The sequence below is a fragment of the Aulostomus chinensis genome, chromosome 4 (genome assembly GCF_037954235.1).
Source record: "Aulostomus chinensis isolate RoL2024-O1b breed Wild chromosome 4, RoL_Achi_v1.0, whole genome shotgun sequence".
NCBI classification, from domain to species: domain Eukaryota; kingdom Metazoa; phylum Chordata; class Actinopteri; order Syngnathiformes; family Aulostomidae; genus Aulostomus; species Aulostomus chinensis.
In genome coordinates, this window is record NC_141323.1 from 31927270 (window position 1) to 31950469 (window position 23200).

Consider the following 23200-nt stretch of genomic DNA (forward strand, 5'->3'; position numbering starts at 1 on the left):
ATTAATGACTTTTTGACTGAACATCCTGGACACTGTGGTGCCTGATGAGGAGACAACTTGGGTACAAAGTTGAAGAGGAGGGTTTTTGGAGAGGGGATATTTTTGCAGTGTTCCAAGTCAATAATAACTGTGGCAAATATCATCATTTTTCAAAATGTCCTCACAAAGATGGTTTGAAATTCTGTCTCTCCCTCATCCTCAGCTGCTGCAGCACTTTAAAGAAAACCTTTGACTCGTGGATCTAAAAAGATCAGATGTTGTCTCCTCCAGAACATCAACACTTTAACGTTGTTGGCAGGACTCCAACCTGAGCAGGGAGACCCCAATGGATTTCTAGTCCATCGCCTTCACCACTCGGCCACAACAACCACATTCACACACACATTTGTAAAAGATTCACATTTACACAATTCTTTAAAATTATGTTCCAAGCCCATTTGTGTGAGGTCCTATTTTCTCTTTTTCAGCATTCCTTTGTTTCCAGGTCTCTAATAAGTGCAGAATTACAAAGACAAAGCTTGATCCATCCTGGGCAGGTGATAGGAGCCATTGACCACTGGCCAGAGACCCTGGCACAGACGTTGGGGGTGGTGATAGAGAGCATTTCTACAATTATATTCTACATTTATAGAATTCTATAATCCTACAATTTCATTGAGCAGATGCTTTTGTCCAAAGCCACTTGCATATGTTTTCGGTGAGTTTGGCTCCTGAGCTCAAGACAGTTGTGACTCATAAAGGACAGCTTCAAATGCAGCTGTGAAGCCTCATTGTCAGCTGGGAGGACCGACAGGTGTCTCCCTCTAGTGGCTCCTCACAGCAACACGAGCCTCATTTCATTCACATGCATCCACCACCTCACTACCAAAGGCCAGTTGGGCCTCCACAGACAGGTGAGTTTCAAGTGTTGGACAAAGGTCTTTAAGATGTTCTTATTAATTCTATAACATCTGAGATAAAAATCTATGGAATTACAACTAACAAGCAGCCAAACACCTGATCAGATGCTCCTTCATGAGGCTGAGAAGAATCAATCTAAACTGGGATGAAGAAAATTAATTGAGAGGAGAAACCTACTGATTGGATGACATGGACCCACCTGATCCATGTCAGCCTTGTTGGAGCAGAAAGAGGTGGATCAGAGGAATCAGTGGATCAAGACTCAGGTGTCAGATGAAGAATCTCTTTATTCACAATTGAGTCAGAGAAATCTTCCAACGTGAACGTGACAGACCATTTTATACCAAAGACAGGCTGTGTGTGTGTGTGTGTGTGTGTGTGTGTGTGTGTGTGTGTGTGTGTGTGTGTGTGTCCCTACTGACTGGAAACTGAATAATAACCAGACTAACTTTTGTTATTGACCAAGTCTGGGTGACTCACTTAATTCATAACTGAAGTGATTATTTAATTAATAAACAGAACATTTGTCCAAAAGTCATGATCAAATTCATGTAAAATCTGAGCAACGAGGGTTTGAAAATGTTCAAATGAGCCAAAACAATGTCCTGGGATCCAACCAGGGACCTTTAGATCCACACCAATCTTCCCTGACCTCATAGAAACTGGAACATTTCAACAAATAAATTCAAATTCAACTAAGCAGCAACTCTAGAACAGTCAGAGCACTTGCTAATTCCCCTGTTAGCTCCAGATCAGACAATGCAGGCTCACCTTCACGCTTGGTTGCACGACCGTCACCAGTTGAAGCCTCTCTGGTTCAACAAACTCTGGGAACTCAAGACACAAATCAGCACCGGTGCAGGTCCAGATCCAGATGTTAGCTGATGGGGACAATGGCTTAAGGGAGCTCCAGGTAGCTGGTTTGAACTGGTCCCTCATCTCTGTGAGTAGAAACCATCTGAGGTGGAGGGTGAAGATCTGCTTTGACCTCCTTATCTCCCAGTAAAGCCAGTATAGATGTTGAGCTTGGAGGAGTTGATGGCCTCCTTCATCTTCTTGTTGGAGATGTTTGCTAAACTCAGCACCACCATTGATCAGAAGAAAGTCCACTTGTCAGCTGGACACTGGAGTTTCTAGTGACCTGCAGGATCTTAGTTGTGGTGACAGCAGGCCTGTTCCAAGAGCTTTGCTCACATTCATGATCAGGCTTCATAATGGTTCTGGACCACTGTGTGATAGAAGCTGATCCTGGAGCAGCAGAAGACAAATATGGAGAAGAAAAGACAAAAGACAGAGAGAAATGAGGGAGAGAATGACAAAAAGATGGGGAACAAGATGAGGGTGAAAGACAAGCAGAGAGAAAGACAGGGGGACAGGGGGATGGAAGACAGACACAAAAACCAACAACAGCAACAGCAGCAATAATAGTTTTGATATTGTCCTGTTATTGATGTTTTCATGTGAAAGTGGCATATTTAAGATAAAAGACACTGTTAGAACAGAAAGATCCAGAAAACCCACCAACCAGAGGTGTGTCTGGTACAGATGTGGAATTATTGGCTCACACAATGTTGAGGCAACTGGGAAGAAGACAAACAAAAAAGGCTTGTGTGATTCAGACATTCATCAAAAATGGTCCTGTAGAACTGTTCAATGTGTCATGACTTCAGAAGCTCAAATCCTCTCTAAGTTCTAGTGAGAGTGGAACAGATTATAAAATGAGAGAAGCAGGGCCCTCACTCGGAGCTGAAATAGCTCAGTTGGGAGAGCGTTAGACTGAAGATCTAAAGGTCCCTGGTCCGATCCCAGGTTTCAGCAGAGGAACAGCATTGACTTTACTTCCCAGTAGAGGAACTGCAGACATGAAGGAGACTAACATCTTGTCCTGTGCATTCTTATGACATTCAAGACATTTTTGGATTCTCTTGTTGGATTTTGCCACAGAGAATCAGAGCCAATCAAAAGCATGGTGGACTTTAACATGGAGGATTGAACAAGTCAAGAAAGCAGCAGTTTGACCTTCACAGGTGTTTCTTTTCCTGTCTAAATGCTGTAGGAAGAGCCTGAGTAGCTCAGACGGTAGAGCATCAGACTTTTAATCAGAGGGTCCAGGGTTCAAGTCCTTGTTCAGGTGCTGTGCTGGTGTTCCAGTGTTTGACAACATGGTACTGGATGAAGTTTAGTGTTGAACAAACTGTTATCATCAGAAGTAGAAGTGTTCTCGTCTTGCCACTGTGAGACTGTAGCTGCAGGTCAAATGTGAGATAAAAGTGACTAATAATAATTTCATGTGGCATGCAATTAACGAAAGACCACAAATAACACTGGTCAAGTTAATCTTATTTATATTGCACCAAATCACAACAAAACTTATCTCATGACACTTCACAGGTAGAGCAGGTCCAGTACCAAACTCCTTCAATGAATCTACACCCAACAATTCTCCATCAGCAAGCACATCCTGCAACAGCGGCGACAAAAACCTTCCTTTTAACAGGCAGGAACATCGAGCAGATCCAGGTTCAATGGGGACGGCCTTCTGCTTTGACCGGTTGGGGGGAAAGAGAACAGGAACAAAACAGATAATGGAGGAAGACGGATATGTAGAAGGAAAGAGAGGGACAGAGAAAAAGAGAGAGAGAGACTGATGGACAGACGGTGATGTGAGAAGGTGGAGCTACGGGTGGCAGCTTGAGCCTCTTCAGCTCTGCAGCCTCCTCCAGCAGCACCCAGATCTGGAATGAGAGGAGCCTTAAAGGATCCTGAGAAGGAGACAAGTTAGTAATACCTATGAGTATAATTTATGTATGACACATATAGGAGGAGAGAGAGGAGTAGAGAGAAAAGTAGAGAGAAAAGTACTGCATCTGCCATCTGTCTACTTCAAATTACACGCTGCATGACATTCAATTTCAAAGCAAAGGAAAGACGCTTCAAGAAAAGGTGTGTGAGGGAAGCTCGCTCATGCTGGTCCCCAAAGACTCAAAGCTGCCCTTTCCTCACAAAGAAACAAAAAAGCTTCCAGCACCTGGTATTCCCGAGCGGTCTCCCATCCAAGTACTAACAAGGCCCAACCCTGCTTATCTTCCAAGATCAGACAAGTTCGGGCATGTTCAGAGTGGTATGGCCGTAAGCCCTTGACTCTGAAACACATGGGCTCTATATCCATTTCACACACTTTACAACCTCAGAAAAAAAGTGATGCGCAAAAGCCTCAGGGTTATTTCACACGCCAAATAGGTGTCCTGTCAATACAACGAAAAGAATGTTGATGTCATCGAGAGAAAAGTACTGCATCTGCCATCTGTCTACTTCAAATTACACACTGCATGACATTCCATTCCAAAGCTGCGGAGGGCGCTTCAAGAAAAGGTGTGTGAGGGAAGCTCGCTCATGCTGGTCCCTAAAGACTCAAAGCTGCCCTTTCCTCACAAAGAAACAAAAAAAGCTTAGAGTACCTGGTATTCCCAGGCAGTCTCCCATCCAAGTACTAACCAGGCCCGACCCTGCTTAGCTTCCGAGATCAGACGAGATCGGGCGTGTTCAGAGTGGTATGGCCGTAAGCCCTTGACTCTGACACACATGGGCTCTATATCCATTTCACTCACTTTACAACATCAGAAAAAAAGTGATGCGCAACAGCCTCACGGTCTTTTCACACGCCAAATAGGTGTCCTGTCAATACAAAGAAAAGAATGTTGATGTCATCGAGAGAAAAGTACTGCATCTGCCATCTGTCTACTTCAAATTACACACTGCATGAAATTCCATTCCAAAGCTGCGGAGGGCGCTTCAAGAAAAGGTGTGTGAGGGAAGCTCGTTCATGCTGGTCCCCAAAGATTCAAAGCTGCCCTTTCCTCACAAAGAAAATAAAAAGCTCACAGCACCTGGTATTCCCTGGCGGACTCCCATCCAAGTACTAACCAGGCCCAACCCTGCTTAGCTTCCAAGATCAGACGAAATCGGGCGTGTTCAGAGCAGTATGGCCGCAAGCCCTTGACTCTTACACACATGGGCTCTATATCCATTTCACTCACTTTACAATTTCAGAAAAAAACTGATGTGCAACAGCCTCACGGTCTTTTCACATGCCAAATAGGTGTCCTGTCAATACAAAGAAAAGAATGTTGATGTCATCGAGAGAAAAGTACTGCATCTGCCATCTGTCTACTTCAAATTACACACTGCATGAAATTCCATTCCAAAGCTGCGGAGGGCGCTTCAAGAAAAGGTGTGTGAGGGAAGCTCGCTCATGCTGGTCCCCAAAGATTCAAAGCTGCCCTTTCCTCACAAAGAAACAAAAAAGCTTACAGCGCCTGGTATTCCCAGGCGGTCTCCCATCCAAGTACTAACCAGGCCCGACCCTGCTTAGCTTCCGAGATCAGACGAGATCGGGCGTGTTCAGAGCGGGATGGCCGTAAGCCCTTGACTCTTACACACATGGGTTCTATATCCATTTCACTCACTTTACAATCTCAGAAAAAAAGTGATGTGCAACAGCCTCACGGTCTTTTCACACGCCAAATAGGTGTCCTGTCAATACAAAGAAAAGAATGTTGATGTCATCGAGAGAAAAGTACTGCATCTGCCATCTGTCTACTTCAAATTACACGCTGCATGAAATTCAATTTCAAAGCTGCAGAAAGGCGCTTCAAGAAAAGGTGTGTGAGGGAAGCTCGCTCATGCTGGTCCCTAAAGACTCAAAGCTGCCCTTTCCTCAAGCTGAAGTTAAAAGAATTGCAAATTAATCCTTCACAGGTACTTGTTCACGGAGATGGATGAAATAAAAATTGAATATATTCTCGTATTATAAAAATACAATGAACAAAATTATTAACAATGAGGAAGAGGATTTTCAAAACAAAACAAACAATGTCTTTCTTGGTTCTGAGCTTTCGTTCCACTGAAAATAAAAATCTTTTTTAGTTAGATAGTTTCACATAAAATACCCTCAATTCATCCTTAACACCTCAATTGTAAGGAAAAAACAGTTTCCTCTACAAAAGATAACTCTTTTCTTTTTTTTAATATACATCATATTTAATCCCTTTCAGAATCCTTAAGTTACTTTCTAAAACGGTATTCTTTAATTTACAACAACTAAAACTCAATATTTTACCTGTGGGCACACACACATTCATATGAAAAACCTTTAATTTGATTTTTACCTGTTTCAGGCCTGTTTATTGAAGCTCGTGTGCGGTCGGGGCTTCACAACTGTAATGGCCGCTTCACTCGCAGCTGAGCACACAATAAAAGCAAGTGCATGTGTATGTTAGTCCTCACAAATCCAGGGTTTTATTAGAAGGGGGAGAACGGGAATGGAGGATGACAGTCTGAATGGTAATGGCAATGGTGGTGGCAGTCACAATCCAAACACTCACACGCAATGGCGGGACAGCGAAAGTCACGAAGAAGAAAACACAGCAGGACAGGGCACAGCAGAACAGCAGAGCCATCGGATGGAAACCCGTCTCTCTCTCTCCAATGTCCGTCTCCTTCAAGCATATTATCTTAATTTAGTCACAATTATCAAACATTATCTCGTGTCGAATTCGCATTACCTTTCCTTTCGCTCCAAAAATATTACAACGCTAAAGCTACGATCTGCAGGCACATTAGCACGGAATGCTATCCCTAGCTAGCACGTCGCTAACCATGTACACATCCAGTCTCTTTTCACTATAACAGTTAGATAAAGCGCAAATACAGGCATAAATATTCACCTCTCGAAGGTCACACAGAAGTTTACATCAGGACCACCAGTCGTCGACCTCCAAAATAAACTTAAATGCTCTCCACACAAATGATGCCTCCCCTCTTAACTCTCTGATCATTGCCTCTGTTTCTCTCCCCATGCGCGCTAACTACTCACCTCACAAACCTGCGCCACTAGTCCCACCCCTTACACAGTAACTTTCCTCTCATTGGCTTTTGCGGTCTTAATACACCCAAAGATAAGACAGGAATGAAATGATTGACAGGTAACAATTGAGGTTACATATAAACACGGCTTCTTCCCCTCTCCTTATTCTCAGATCACTGATCTTTTCCAGACTCAGAGAACTTAAAGACCTTTATATGAATTTATTTTTTAACTGTAAATAGTTTTACTTTTTAAATGTTACATATTATATTTATGCTTTTAACCTGCTCACATTATAACCAATTTTAACGATCATGAACTCTATTTATTTTTGAACTTTTTCACACTGCTTTTTATGCGATGTAATTTATTTGATTTTTGTACACGGCTACGTGTTGTATGATAACAAGAGTGTATATTGTTTACAATGTGTTACAGTCAATGGGTGGCACGGTGGTACCGTGGTTAACAGTGTCGCCTCAAAGCAAGTTCAAGTTCTGGCTCGAGCACAGGTTCTTTCTGTGTGGTGTGTGCATGTTCTCTCCGTGCCTGCGTGGGTATTCTGTCTGCAATGGACTGGCTACCTGTCCAGGGTGAAACCTGCCTCTCACCTGAAAGCCACTGGGAAAGGCTCCAGCCTCCCCCTGCAACCCTTAACAGAAATAAGCTGGGATGCATGGAAGTATAGAAAGCGGATACAATGAAGCGCATACAAATTTTTCGAATGCACGAAAAAGTCTCACCTTTTGTTTTTTTCATATTGGTTAGTTTGGAAGCATGGAATTTCTGACAAAGCCTAAGTTTGTATTGTTTATTCACTGATTTTTCTGACAATTTACAAACAAAGCTTTCAAAACTGAGAGGACAAGCAGTGGTGTTTAAGATCAACACCCAACATGGGGCTTGAACCAACAACCCTGAGACTAAGAGTCTCGTGCTCGACTGACTGAGCTAATCAGGTTACGTGAGTGTAAGTCCCATAGCATGAAGTGGTCAGAGTGAGAGACTCACAGTCCTGTGAGTGATCACCCACCCACCCATCCATCCATCCATCCATCCATCCATCCATCCATTTTTCCGCTTATCCTGTTAAGGGTCACAGGGTGGGGCTGGAGCCTATCCCAGAAGGGACATTACCTTGGACAGGTAAGCAGTCCATCGCAGTCCACCGCAGCCAACAAATATTGACAGACAACCATTCACACTCACAGCCATACCTACGGTCAATTTAGAGTTGCATTTCCATTTGCATGTCTTTGGACTGTGGAAGGAAGCTGGAGTACCTGGAGAGAACCAGCACAGGGAAAACATGCAGACACTCTCAGGATTTATTCCAATGAAGCGCCTAAAAAAGGAGTGTTGGAACTCACTCAGATGAATGAGACATTATAAGCCATCAAATATATACATGTAGATGTAGTGTTGGAGATCCAAGAAAAGAGGGAGAAAAGAGAAGAGAAGAAGAAGAAGAAGAAAAAAACAGCTTCTTTGACCAGATAACATAGTTGTCTATTTCAATGTTTGAGGTCTGAAAAAATAACTGATTAACTGTGAAATGTGATGGACAGGCAAGTACTTACTAGGATCAGGGCAGCTGGAAAATAGGCTCCTGCATCTGTAGGCAATATCAGAGACAAAGAAAAATCAACACAAATGAGCAGGCACTTGAACGATGCTAAAACCACTCTTTTTTAAACAAATACAACCACAGCTTCTGCTCTATGGCCTTAACTACACTGTAATCATGCCATCAGACAGACTCATGCCAGAGCAGTAGCCTAGCACAAGATGGAGGAACGTAATTGCATGTAAACACAGTCAGTGTGCACTCATCTTAATATGAACCGACTTAACTGTTGTGTGACACGTATATTGTGTGTACTGTAAAATGGTTCAGTCTATCAGAAAGCTTCATGAATTCACAGGCAAAATACAGATGTCACACACATTAATTTGTGGAGGCTCGAGATGTAAAAAGTAAAGTCAACTCTCTGTGTTTTTTGGATTAATTTGCAAGCATTTTCAACATTTTGGCTAGCTGCTAAATCTGGCTAGCATGATGTGCACCGAGTGTAATTATCAATGCAAATGTGGCAGGATGAGAGGTCCCATCCTAGCAGTGAGACTGGTTGGTGATGCCTGACTTGGCTTGTACCATCATTAGCCAACCAGTGTGAGGCGCTGCTCTATAAATAGGGTCAGCATCTACCTGGTCAATCTCTTGCTCTTGGGGTCCGCGGTCCTCCCACTTCCTGGTCACCTCGCTTCCGCCTCTGATCGCCTCACGTCTGCCTTCTCGCCACCGTCTGTGCTGGTATGTAGCAGTAGCTCCCTGTAGCTCGTGTTGCATGCTGATCATGCACGTTTTTCATATTCACGTGTTTAATTGTAGGCGTCCGGCTTTTGGGACACGGTCCCTTAATCGCCGCTAGTGGGGAAACACCCCCCCCCCCCCATCTGACGTGCAGAGGCTGTTTGCCACAGCATACTAGCTGTGAAACCCTTTGCTCTGCATGCGTGCGATCTACACCTGATTGGCACAGCTGGTGAGCCGTGACACTGAGGAAGAACTAGCTGCTGCTTTGCTACCGGGCGCTGTCTTGCCAGACTATCCTGCTTTGCTAGATGCTCCTGCTTTGCTCTGGCTGCTGTTTTGCTACAGACTACCCTGCTTTGCTCTGGCTGCTGTTTTGCTACAGACTACCCTGCTTTGCTCTGGCTGCTGTTTGGCTACAGACTACCCTGCTTTGCTCTGGCTGCTGTTTGGCTACAGACTACCCTGCTTTGCTCTGGCTGCTGTTTTGCTACAGACTACCCTGCTTTGCTCTGGCTGCTGTTTGGCTACAGACTACCCTGCTTTGCTCTGGCTGCTGTTTGGCTACAGACTACCCTGCTTTGCTCTGGCTGCTGTTTGGCTACAGACTACCCTGCTTTGCTCTGGCTGCTGTTTGGCTACAGACTACCCTGCTTTGCTCTGGCTGCTGTTTGGCTACAGACTACCCTGCTTTGCTCTGGCTGCTGTTTGGCTACAGACTACCCTGCTTTGCTCTGGCTGCTGTTTGGCTACAGACTACCCTGCTTTGCTCTGGCTGCTGTTTGGCTACAGACTACCCTGCTTTGCTCTGGCTGCTGTTTGGCTACAGACTACCCTGCTTTGCTCTGGCTGCTGTTTGGCTACAGACTACCCTGCTTTGCTCTGGCTGCTGTTTGGCTACAGACTACCCTGCTTTGCTCTGGCTGCTGTTTGGCTACAGACTACCCTGCTTTGCTCTGGCTGCTGTTTGGCTACAGACTACCCTGCTTTGCTCTGGCTGCTGTTTGGCTACAGACTACCCTGCTTTGCTCTGGCTGCTGTTTGGCTACAGACTACCCTGCTTTGCTCTGGCTGCTGTTTGGCTACAGACTACCCTGCTTTGCTCTGGCTGCTGTTTGGCTACAGACTACCCTGCTTTGCTCTGGCTGCTGTTTGGCTACAGACTACCCTGCTTTGCTCTGGCTGCTGTTTGGCTACAGACTACCCTGCTTTGCTCTGGCTGCTGTTTGGCTACAGACTACCCTGCTTTGCGCTGGCTGTTTGGCTACAGACTACCCTGCTTTGCGCTGGCTACTGTTTGGCTACAGACTACCCTGCTCTGCTACTAGCCTGTTCTGTGACCTACTGGCCATCTACACATGTTTTGCTTGTTTGTTTGTTCACTGGAGTGCTCTGCTTCTGTGTTAACGAATTGGAATCCGCTGTGTGTTGAACTGGAGGTTGTTTCAGTAATTCACCTTGTTTAACCAGTCTGCCAGATCCTGATGTCCACCGTGTGGCGCCACTGAACTGTACTTCATGGTGCGCTGAAGGTTTGGATCTGCATTGTTTCCCATTCCTCCGCTTGGGCTTCAGGGTGGAGCAAGCTGCTGGACGGCTATCTGTTAGCTCCCTGGTCTAGCAATGGAGAAATGAACTCGTTTCTGGTTATTTTGGGTTGTATTATTTTTCCTTGCTAATTTGTGTTTAATAATTAAATCTTGTTTCTCGAATTAATTTTTAAATTGTGGTTTGAGTTTGGTTCTGGTTTTTGTGTTTGTTTTTTTTAGTTTTGGTGTTAAATTATAATTCTTGTCATTTCGTTTCAGGTACTGGGAGCTCACGGTCCTGGCGTCGCTTTTCCTCTTGTGTGCTGTGCACCCCTGTTTTGCTTTAATCATGTGTTTTTAAATGTGATGTCCCAATTGATCAGGGTGTCTTCTGCCTTGGGATCCCTCCCCCCCACTGGTAAGCTCCAGACTTGTTTAAATTCATTCTTGTTATCTTTTTAATCTGCTGGCCTGTTTACAATAAAATATTTTTGTCATGGAACCACATCTCCTGCCAATTAGTAAATGAACCTGTGAGTGCCTTTTGGTCGGTACGTTAACTATTTCCTTGGGCGAAATTCCCAAGGTGGCGTTGTCCGGCTTTGGTCACTATTATATTTTAATAAGTGCACCCCCACTCGTGTGTCGCCACACAAACTGGAAACTTCACTTAGCCTCCACTGGCCTACAGACTTTGCGCCAGTGTCTACAATAAATGCAATCGCTACTCACCAAATGACTGTGATTGAGATGGATGATAACCAAGGCTCTGGCCTCACGTGCAGCTCAGGAGATTCTCCTTGCGTCCATAAGGCAAAGATACTGCATGATACTGTTGATTTATTTACAGTGAAGTACTGTATTTTAGCATTACAGCATAGTTCTGTTAAACAGTCATGGGGTGTAATTTAACAGATTCCTATTAGAATTAACGGCAAAGTACTGTATTTTTATAAACAGGGTGATACTGTTGAAATCTTGTAGTACACTGCAAGCAATTGCTGTAAATTTACAAGTCCCACCGCTTTCATAAAATTCATCACTGGATTCAGGACGACCCCTGCTACTCGGCTGCGGTGGGCGGGAGGAGGCTCAGGCCCAAACAACGCTGACTGCAGCTTTAATTTAATCCTAGGTTGATGTAATACTCTGAGAAATCAGTGGTACTTATTTCATGATTTTCATAGGAATAAGTTAAGAATAAAATGCCAGTTCATGGTTAAGCTAAAATTTACATCAATAAGTATTATGAAGAAGATATTAAAATGTAAATAAAATTTGTTTAAAATTAGTAACTTTCAAAAACACATCATTTCATGGGGTGTGAATGTCTTTCAAAAATGTTAAAGTAATTCTATTACGTTAGGTTACGTGCGTGAGTTCATGACCTTTAGTGTTTACACTTCCGGGAGAAACGAGCGCGAGGAAGGAGCATCGTGTAATGGCGTAACGTTATCGGAGTTTGGAGACTGTTTGTCGTCGGAGAGGAGTTTTTATCGGTAACGGACTGTGAACTGTAATTGACCGACGTGATCGGAGTGCGTGAGTCGGATTCTCCGCCACCGATTGTGTTTTGAGCACTAGGCAAGTCCAGTTACAGAAGCTAGCGGGAGCTAGGCTAACGCTGTCCACGCTGAAGGGAGACGACGCTGCACGGACGGGACAGGAGCTTCGGATAGTCGCCTCGGGAGAGAGTCATGAACGGAGGACGCGTCACTACTGCCGACGGAGTCGGAGGATGTGCCGCTGCTGCGGATTCACGGAGGTCTGTTGCTGCGGGCTGCTGCGAGCGGGACGGTTGCTGCCATAACGAGCGAGGGATTCATCGGCTGCGGTCCGGTATTGTTGACTTCACCGACACACGGGGGGGATCTGGTAAAGGCTCAATGCTCAAAGCTCAATGCATTAAAGTGCCTTAATATTTGTTGAAAACTAAATAGGCGTGAAGCTGTAACCTCACATGAACACTCGAAGTCTAGATTTCAGCTGCATGTGAAGAAATCAGCATAAAATCCTTGTGTTGGTGTTTAAACCTGGACTACCAGAACCTGGACTACCAGAACCAGGCTAAGAGGTGTTTGTCTGTTAGCTGTGAAGCAAACTGAAACATGAAGGCTTTGAGGGTTTGTTCTCAACACAAAGAAAGATTCAATGCTCAAACTGCCAACTCTGTAAAAGAAAAAAAAAAAACATTTTTACAAATCTCAGTTTATTTCTTCATGAAGATCTTAATGAGGCAATCAGCACCAGAGCACTAAAGTTAAAATTAGTAACACCGTCACTAACGATGGATATATTTGACCCAATGTAGTTTTCCTGATCAAATATAGTTTTCATCAAAATATATAATTTTTTTATAATTAATTATTTCCTAATATGCAACGTCACATAAATGAAAAAATGGAGGACCCTATAAAATGACCTGACGTCAGTGTTCAAGGGTGAAGTCATTTTTGGAATGAAGAGTTCATCCAGCTTTTTTTGCCTCGTGTCTCTGAACCAGCTCATTTGTTGTGTCCACGCCGTTCCGTGTTTAACATGTTTTATGTAACATGAATAACATATTAATATACAAATATATACATGACATAAATTATATATAGACACAGATAAACATCAATAACCAGTGAGAGAAGTCATGTGGTTCTCCGACCTCTCTAAGCTGCATCGCCGTGCTGGAGGAGTGCTGACATCATCATTTATGGTTCCTTGCTGGATGAAGGCCTAAACTATGGAGTGAAATCTACTGCCTTGAACTCACTCTTCATTTCTGCTCAGGCTTTTCCTGCCAGCAAGGCAGTGGCAAGAAAAGCAGTCAGCTGATGTCCACAGCTCCACATGAGAAGGACACATTTCTTTTGAAGAAAAAACATTTCAAGGAGTTTTTCCTGCCAATACAGGACAACACCCACTCACAAACCAGTGCTGGACAAGTTCCTTCAAAGCTGTAATGCCTTATTTCTTACTTGTTACTGTCATTTTAAAATTGGTTCCATTACGATTGTGTCTGCCAGCGCTTGGTGACTGTACAGGAGGTCTGGGGACCGCAGGGCCACAACAAGCCCATTTCCTCAACTCTCCATTGAGTACAGAGGTCCCCAAGTATGGACCAGTGAGGATAAATGTGATCGTGGAGAAGTCCTTTTGTTCTTCAACTGGTCCAACTTGATGGTGAGTCTCCTTTTATCAAGGATTACTGAATGCTTGTGTTATTCATGGCATTGTTAACACTTTATAAACCCTTCATTCAGAGCTGTAAAGAACCTTTAACCTCATATCCCAGACATCAAAGTGGGCCACTAACTGGTGAGATGAAGCTATGCTATGCTGCTACATTCTGAAGAGGTAAAGTAGCAGGTTCTGAGAGTGATGGCTAACCTGGATGTGTTCATCTCCTACTTTAATATCAGCGTCCCAACTTGGAGCTCTGACCACCTCCAGCTTTTTGTTCCTGTTTCTGCTTCAGTCAACAGGGAACTCAAACCTGCAATAGAATCATCAACAACAATGGAATAGAAAACAGAGGAAGACAAAATATCATAAACTTACAAAGCTGAGAAATGTTCATGAAGAATAAATGCACACATTATGATTGAGGCCAGAAAGTAAAACTCCACACCAAATGTATTTTGACATGTAGGGATAATGAACTTGAATGTGTTGAAATAGCAGATAAATGAATCCACTATCACACAACAAGATGATGGCCCACTACCACAAGATGGCGTCACAGATCCTGATGCTCTGAGCAGGAAACACCGAGCAAAACATGACTAAAAAGCTCCTGTTGTTCCCTCCATGAAAAACTGTGGCACTGATGAGAAGAAGGATCCCAGCGTCCACTGAGGATCCATCGCCGCACCATTCGGTAGAAGGATGATAGGGTCGGCACCAGGAGAAACCCTTGTGTCTCCGATGCAGGGAAGATGGAGCACTGAAGAGGACACATTGATGCGTCCTGAAGAGGACATTTGGTGGAGCCTGAGACAGCAAACATCATGCCGCCCTTCATCAGAAGAACCACAGCACCAGAAGAAAGAATCCTGGCAGTGACGACAGGGAGGATCAGGGTGTCCTCCTCACCACCACCTTTAAACCTTCAAATGAATTTTAAAAAGCTTCAGAGTGGTGAATGATTTTTTTCAACCATTTTTTCCCTTTAATTCTCATTTGTGCGATTGTCTGATTCATTAGAAATAAACACTGTCTGCTGGGTTTAAGTTGACTGTGATTGTCTTTTTGCATGCAAGTTGAAAGTTATGCCAATAAAAACCACAAGTATTTGAAGACCAAAGGAAGAACCCCCAAGGTCAGGGCCCTGAGATCAAAGTGATCGCTCTGATCTCAGAGGTTTGGGATATTTCACATCCCATGGCCCTTCAAATAAGAGCCCTGTGTCACTGTCTACAAGTTTTAAACCGTATTTGTTTGTGAAAATTAAAACCAGACGACCACTGTGGTCCTTTTTACACGGTAAGTAAAGCCCAGATGCCATGGTGGACCTGTTAGCACCCTGGACTTTGAATCCAGTGACCTGAGTCCAAGTCTCAGTTCCAGCAGGTTTCCTGCAGCCTTCAGAAGAGCTGCTATGTTTCTCTGTAGTTAACTAAGTGATGCTCTCAGCAGGTTGAGGGCACCACCAACAAGGGAGGTTATGAACCTCTGACTTCCTTCTTGTCAAACAGAAAACTCATAAGTCATTTGAGTAAAGTACATCATATTCCTGACATCAAAGTAGTTAGTGAAGTGTAGGAAGAAGGTAGGAGATCTCCAACAGGATCATTCTTTCCTCTGTCCTCCTTGGATCTCAGGGATCATCACAGTCAAGTAAGTAAGCAGTAATTAGTTGATAAATTAAGGAAGGCCTGGCCAGTCTTTGCTCACAGGTCATACGATGTCGTTAGAAAGTCCTGAATAAATCTGGAGTTCCATGATTTCCTTGTGGTTCATGTTCCTTTTGGCAATGTAGTCTGGAACAAGAGCAAGATGAACCTCCAAATATCAACAGTTTGGATTGCAGGTGATGTCAAGTTGTATTTTGAGGAAACTCCTCCTTGTGTTTGGTTCCATGGTGAAATGGTGAGCACTCTGGACTCTGAATCAGTGATCAGAGTTCAAGTCTCAGGGGGACCTTCCTGTCTGGAATGTGTCCCATGGAACAAACTGATAAAGAGATATTATGTGGTTCTAATGTTCTGGTTCATTTCTTGTCCTTTAGAAAAATGAAATTCATTTCTTACTGCCATGAACACAGACTGTGTGTTTAATGTTAACAATAAATGCAACAACTCAGGAGCCAGTAGCTCCTGTGGAAAAATTCTACTTTGTCAATGAATGAATTAATTTCATATTGCAGTCTGCAAGTATAAGTTTCTGTCCGGATGGCCGAGCGGTCTGAGGCGCTGCGTTCAGGTCGCAGTCTCTCCTGGAGGCGTGGGTTCAAATCCCACTTCTGACAAAGGATGTTTTCTCCACATTCCTATGCATCCACAATGGAAACTTCCAAACCAAGTTGAAGCTGCTCTCCACTGATGGGAGTGAGTGGTCGTCTGCCAAAGTGGGTTGAACTGGCAGCAGAGGAGGCAAACGAGTTTCCCTGTGACGTTCCAACATCGGCCTGGTTTCCTCCAACATGGAGCAGCCACCAAAATCTAACTACAAATGTTGGATCAAAGTCTACTGAAGAAATGCATTTTCTTTCAATTCACATTTTGTCCATTAACTTCATAATCAGAGTCACCATCTCATCACATGACTAAAGTTTGGGTTCTGTATTGGTAGTAAAATATCCTTCCATGCCCCTCACTAGTTTGCACACAGAAAAGCATATTTTACTGGTTTCAAATCTCTGAGCGTGTTCTCTCTCTTAAACCAGCTGTGGCAGCTTTCATTGTGTGATTGATTTTAAAATATGAATATGGAACAGAACCATTGGAATAAGATGTCAGGACATTTGAAGGAATGTAAATCTCCTCTTGAAATGTTGCAGTGTGCAGCTGAGGCTCTCTGGCAGTGGCACAAGGAGCCACAATGGCAGAACCTGGACCCTCCTGCAGGAGAACCACAGGTGAGGGCCTTCTTGGATCCAGATTGATGGAAATCAAGTGTCTGAGGCTGTTAGCAGCCATTAAGTTGATCTGGTTGGGCATTGGTATTTTTTCTTGCTGCAGCTCAGGAGTGATTCAGGAGAAGAGTTTCAGAACAGCCAAGGTTGGGGACTGGAATTTTCAAATTTCCTCTGGAACCAGACAACCTTGGGAGGTAAAACCTCCAATCATAGCCACTCAGATGCAGCAGCAGAAAGAAGCTGTCATCCACCCTGACAGTCAGAGCATCAAGTCAAGAAAACATCAACCATCTTGTAGTTCCAAACCTTCACCTGTCAGATTCAGCTACTTCTTATTGTGGGTCTTTAAATTTGAACACAATGGAATTTGGACAAGGAGTTTTCCTTCAAGTCCAAACATCATCGTCCAGCCTCCGACCAGAGGTCCATCAGTTATCATGGGAGCCACATGTGGAGTCTGGATTCTTTTCTAGAATGTGACGGCAATGACAGTCCTGCCAAGTGACATCACTGACATGAATGGATGACTTCAGTCACATGACTGGATGACTTCAGTCACATGACTGGATGACAGTGTAGATGCCAATGTAGAGGTTGGGGAAATAGTCTCTGAGAATCCAGCTTGAACCAACGCCCTCCTTTTTCTTCAAAAACCCTAACAGCGACCATCAGTCTCCCTCCAATCCTGTACTTGGGTTCAATGTTGTTGTTCCATTTTGCAGCAGTAGGTGTCGCTGTGATACCAGGTTCAGTTCAAGAGTCTCAACTCCAGCTCATGTTGGTGACCTCAGTGGCAGGGGAAAATGGCGCTTCAGTGGATCATGTGGATCAACTCATGTTTGTCCTCACTGCTCCACAGGTCTGTCAAATGTTCTGTAAAATAGTTTGAGCACAGCAGAGATGCTAGATTAGGAGTTGATGGGAGTTGTTGCAGATACCAGTGTCCAAAGTCCAGCTTGAACCCAGTTTGTGCACTTATTTGTCAAGCTAGCAGAGATTCTTTTTGACATGAATTTTTACTTTTGTTTAGTTATCGTCAGTCATCAAAGACTGGATTCAGTTAAATTCCCATCTTAGCCTTTTAGTTTAGAACAGTTTTAGTTAAAATTTAGTCTTTTGTCTTAAGTTTTAGTCTCATTTTAGTCTGAAGCAATGTTTTATTTTCCTGAGATGTTGCAAAGGGATATGTGATGTTCTATAAAACTCCATACAAAGCAAACATGAAACTGTCATTTAAACTGAGATTGAAGCACATTGGTCTTGTCAATAAGGATCATGATCATAATAATGAAACGTCAGAAGCCTGTTAGAAAAAGTGCAAGTTCTTGTTTATTTTCTGTATTTGACTGACAAGCCACAAGAGTAAAGCTCCAGCTGCGGGATGGCGGGCCTTCAGGTGTCTTTTCAAACTGGTCGTGTTTTTTCCACTAATCTAAGATCCACAACGCTCCCCATCCTTGTCAGGAACAACACACTCCGTCTTCTGTTCAGCAGGATGATAACAGAAATGCGTCCATAAATCCGCTCGTCTTTTTCTTCCAACTTTCCACGCTGCCGCCACAGGTGAAGGTCTGCTGCTCGTCTGCACAGCGTCTCTGCAACGTGCACTGACACACCGCGGAGGGCGGGGCGGGTGTGGGGTCGGGGCCCGCCAATCAAAAAGTCGGACTGAGAGGTCAAATTAGTTTTGAGATGATTAATTGGTTCAAAAGAAAAGAAATCAAGGCATTAAGGATGGTTGTAACCCTGAGAGTCCGACCGGCCGCCGTCATCCTTTTCATCACGTTTTTACTCGTCAGCTTATAGTGAACAGCGATTTTGTTTTAATTTTCGTTGTCAGTACTTATTAGTATAGTATAGTATTTAAGTTAAATAAAGTGTAGTCAATGAAAAATTTTCGTTTCAAAATTAACACTGCTGCCAAGCAAAGTGACTTCTGTCAACAAAGGTAAACATACAAAAGGATATTTCTACTGTCAGTTCAAGATTTTTATCAAACTCCTTTTTCATAGCTTCAACCTTCCTCTTGTGTTAGCTTTCTGTTCCCATCTCTTATGTTAACAGGTCAGTTTCGACCAGCGTCTTCAATCAGCTGTCAAATAAACTAAAAACAATTTTCTATCATCCAAGTTGTTTCCCATCTCTTGGTTTCCTTGTTAGGCTTCCTTATCATGGAAATATTGATTTGAATATTTTGTTGTGGGCCTCTGGACCTTTTTTTAGTCAGTAAACCCTCGATTTCAGTTAAAAAAATGATAAAATGAACCTCAAGAAAATCATAGAAATAAACAAAAGGTTGTTGTGTTTCCTGACCATTACTGAGGGGTGTTAGAACACATCTCTGACATGGATTGGTTTTATTTATTATTCATTTTAATATTATTAACTATTGTAACATCCATGGTGTTATGGGTCAGTTTCCACCCTCATATATTTACTTCAAGAAAAAGGCAAAAAAGTCTCTTTTTCAGCAACAGAACTTTAATACAAACACAAAATGAAAAGCAGAACAAGCCAGAACCCAAAATATGGATTTGCAAGGTCAAACAAACAACAACCAGTCAAGCAAATCAAACCAACAGAAACCAGCTACTGGTTCAAAGCCAGTAAAAAACAAAAATAGAGGAAAAGTCTCTGTGTGTAAGAACATGCGTGTGTGTGTGTTTAGATGTGTGTGTGTCAAAAACTGACACACTTCATTTTTTGACAACATGAGCCAACAGTGGTGGTGTCTGTCAAAGAGGTGGAGCTCTGTCCTTCACCTGCAAGATTTCAGCAGGCAGCTCAGGTCTAGTTTTCTTCACTGTGCCACCATGATAAGTTTCCTCCTGAGAAGCTCTTGTCCAAGGTCATAGCTGGTAAAAGAATTGTCACAGTGATACTGGGACCCTGCAGTCCAGTCGTCATATCCAGGACCACACTGGACATGGCCGTCTTTGTTTGTTTTGTTGTTGTGCAGGTCGATGGGAAAACGAGGCCAAATGAGAATCCCCTGAAGCTCCCATGACTGGGAGAGGAGCTGCTGTCAGTGGGTTGCTGACAGTGCACTTCTGACGTCAGGTTTGGCTCTAATTGTTGCTTTATCATCTTATTTTGATCACTGGGTCCAGACAGACCCTCACTATTTTATCATTCAGTGAAAAACATTTGTTTGTTTTATTTTGTTGAACTAGAGGTTCCTGCCAAAGTCAGAAAGCCTTGATGCAAAAAACAAATTGATGTGCTTCTTTGATGCATTTAAAACCTCCAAACAGGTCACACAGGAGGAAGGTGAAATCATGTGACCATCATTCTAACAGCTGGTGACCTTGTTTGAACTATTTGATGGTGCTAAATATTGACAGCTTGCTAACATTAACTAGCTAACGTTAGCTAGCTAGCTAATATTATTTTCTAACTTCAGGCCTAAATTTGGGATTGATTGTTAAAATTGTTCACCTCACCTTTGTCAGCACCAGGTTTTGTCTTGATGATGTCATTGTAACTGCCTTTCTGATTCTAAAATATAATGCATCCAAGAATAAAAATGTAAAACTGCCCCTCCATGGAAATATCATATTTAATATATTGCAATATTCTTTTCCAGTATATTACACTATATTTTTGTTTTATCAGAGAGACTTTAATGTCTGTCTTTGGTTTCTAAACTCTGACTCTCCTGTTATTGGTGCTGACTGAATTCTACCACCTGACAGACTGGGAAGGCTCATATTTGTGATGGATCCATAAATATAGGAAGGTCTTGTTTCAATGAATTCGTGTGAGATAACTTGTTATTTTGTTTGTGGTTGTCATGGTGACTCGTGGTGTCGGGGCTCCATTGACGATGGCATTTTGTCGTGGTTGTGCACGTGTGCAACTCAAGATGAACGTACTCACAGTTGATTGAAGCAACTCAGATCAGCTGTTCTGGAACCAGATACTCAGAGTTTCCCATCTCAGAGTGTCAACTCAGGAGTGATTGAGGAGAAGAGTTTCAGAACAGCCACAGTTGGGGGACTTCCATCCAGCCATCCATTTTCTATCCCTGTGAGGGAGTTCAGGGATCTGGAGCTGCTTCGTTCAGGTGGATCCAGAACACAAGATGGGTGTCAGTCAGGACACCAGAAGGAGACCAGCATCTGGAAGGTGAAGTGCTTTAATCTGACACCGTTGTGTCAACAGTTCTGAAATAAGAACAAAAATAAACAGTATTATTTCCACCTCATACTCCTGCATATATTCAAGTGAACAGGGAACACAAATTCATGCACAACTTCTCCTGTGTGTTCATCCACAGTCACTAAACAACAACCAAACCAAACAAAAGGGGGTTTGCTAGCGTGGCGTGCTGAGGTAGAAAGGAGCTGTACAAATTGAGTCCTTTTACCATTTCTTTCCTGGCTGCTTCTGGCAGCGCTGTCGTCACTTCCTGTGACAGTGGGAGGGAAAGGGGTCCCCCTTCAGAATAAGTTTTATATCATTATGTTACTTCCTCTTCAACATGCCTTTAGCAGACCAACTCCCTGAATAGCACAGTGAGGTGGTGTGGCCAAGCGGTTTAAGGTGCTGGATGAAGACTCCAGTCTCTGAGGAGACACAACTTCTTGCATGTTGGTGCCCCATCACACACAACAGGTGCACTTGTACTCTTTTCACCTCTGACCCACAAACATTCCACCAGTGAACGTCCAGAAATTGAAGCATAAACAGTTCAGCAACAATGAATTCTTCAAATCCTCCTCTGAAATAAGAGATGAATCTTTACCTGCTGAGGCCTGCTTCAGAGAAAATTGTGAAACCTTCAACACTCACATTCCTGTTCTTGTCACAATCCTGCTCTCCTCAATCAAGGCCTGTTCAATGAATGGTAGAGCAGAGTGGAGCAGAGGAAGCGTGCTGGGCCCAGAACCCAGAGGTTGATGGAACAAAACCATTCTCTGCTGAAAGAAAGGAGCAAAATAAACCTGATTGTTTTGAAATGTGAGTCTGTCAAAAAGAGGTAGAAATGGTGATGTGGTCAGTTGTTCCTTTTGTTTTATGACAGAGGCCTCATTGTTAATGAAATAATTTTAATTCTTTACTTGAAGTTTCATGCTGTTTCGACTGAAAAAGGCGAGTTCCTGGAGAAGATCTTCCAGGGGGTCCAGGTTAAAGCGGTGCCCCAGCTGGCACCAGGCACTGACCCAGGTCCTGCATGTGAGATACTGTCAGTTCTGTTCTGCCCTGCTCACAACCACAGGCTGGTGTTGAGGCCTGCAGCAACCAGGGCCCCAGTCACCAAGTGTATAAAGGCTGGTCATTGTGGCAGTGGGAGGAGTCAAAATGAAGACAGACCAATGTGAGCAGGACGTGACTGCAAAAGTAAGAAGAACTTGACCATGTTTCCTACAGTACCCAGGAGGCTTGGTAGTTGTTGAAGGAAGCTCCAAAAGCAAAGAGCAGACAGCAGGATATAAAAAGAAAAGATCCAGACACTAAAACTACAAGTAGAAACAAGAAGAAATACTAAACGCTTTGGAAAGATACTACAAGGTTGTATATACATTATTATATACACTACTATTCTCCATGACTCCTAAAGAGGGAAAGGAAGAATTAGAATGTGGATCATATCAGCTGATTTCAGTGTTAAGTCCATCCCTCCATCCACTTTCTATTCTTATCCTTTAAGGGTCACGAGGGGGGGGGGGGGTCCCAGGTGACATTGGGCAAGAGGCAGGGTTCACCCTGGACAGGTCACCAGTCCATCAGGAGAAATTAGGTGGTCAGTATCATGCAACCTAAACTAAAACATTAGTCAGATCAAATTCAGGTTAAAGCAAGAGTCTCCAGATCAAAGTCAGAATTCCTGATGATGTCATCAGGGCTTTGACAGTACCTAGAATTCTGTCTTTGATCTCAGGTGGACATGAAAGAAACACAATTGAGGAAAGTATAAGAGAGCACATTCAGCTTCATTAGAAACTCTTGAACTGTTTAACAGTAGAATTTGTTTGAAACAGTTTACAACACTGAGTGACAGGATTGAAGAGGGAAGATTTTTCTACTTAACATTTAATTCTAACTTCCAAGTCAAGTCAAGTCAATTTTATTTAAAAAGTGCCAAATCACAACAGAAGTTATCTCATGACACTTTACAAGTTTATCTCATGAGATCGGTCCCCTGGAAGGTATCACCTTGATGCTTGATTTTCCTGCCTGTTTAAAGGAAGGTTTTTGTCACCACTGTTGCAGGATGTGCTTGCTGATGGAGAATTGTTGGTGTAGATTCATTGAAGGAGTTTGGTACTGGACCTGCTCTACTTGTAAAGAGTCATGAGATAACTTTTGTTGTGATTTGGCGCAATACAAATAAAATTAACTTGACCAGTGTTATTTGTGGTCTTTTGTTAATTTCATGCCACATGAAATGCTTACTGGTCACTTTTCTAGCAACAGTCTCACAGTGGAAAGACAGGAACACTTCTACTTTTAATGATGACAGTTTGTTGAACACTGAACTTCATCCAGTACCATGTTGTCAAACACTGGAACATCCACAG

At 43.3% G+C, this 23200-nt stretch overlaps 3 non-coding genes and 2 pseudogenes across 3 annotated transcripts; 1 reads left to right on the forward strand and 4 right to left on the reverse strand.

Moving 5' to 3' along the window:
- The first annotated feature begins 2645 nt into the window (after window positions 1-2645).
- trnaf-gaa (transfer RNA phenylalanine (anticodon GAA)) lies at window positions 2646-2718 on the forward strand. Its single transcript has one exon. It is a non-coding gene; the product is annotated as a tRNA-Phe (tRNA).
- Window positions 2719-3916: 1198 nt separating this feature from the next.
- On the reverse strand, window positions 3917-4035 carry LOC147267054 (5S ribosomal RNA; annotated as a pseudogene).
- A 311-nt stretch (window positions 4036-4346) lies between these two features.
- Window positions 4347-4465, reverse strand: LOC147267055 (5S ribosomal RNA). Its single transcript, XR_015115090.1, has one exon. It is a non-coding gene; the product is annotated as a 5S ribosomal RNA (ribosomal RNA).
- Window positions 4466-4775: 310 nt separating this feature from the next.
- LOC147267056 (5S ribosomal RNA) lies at window positions 4776-4894 on the reverse strand (annotated as a pseudogene).
- A 310-nt stretch (window positions 4895-5204) lies between these two features.
- LOC147267057 (5S ribosomal RNA) lies at window positions 5205-5323 on the reverse strand. The gene has a single exon (XR_015113257.1). It is a non-coding gene; the product is annotated as a 5S ribosomal RNA (ribosomal RNA).
- Window positions 5324-23200: the final 17877 nt, after the last annotated feature.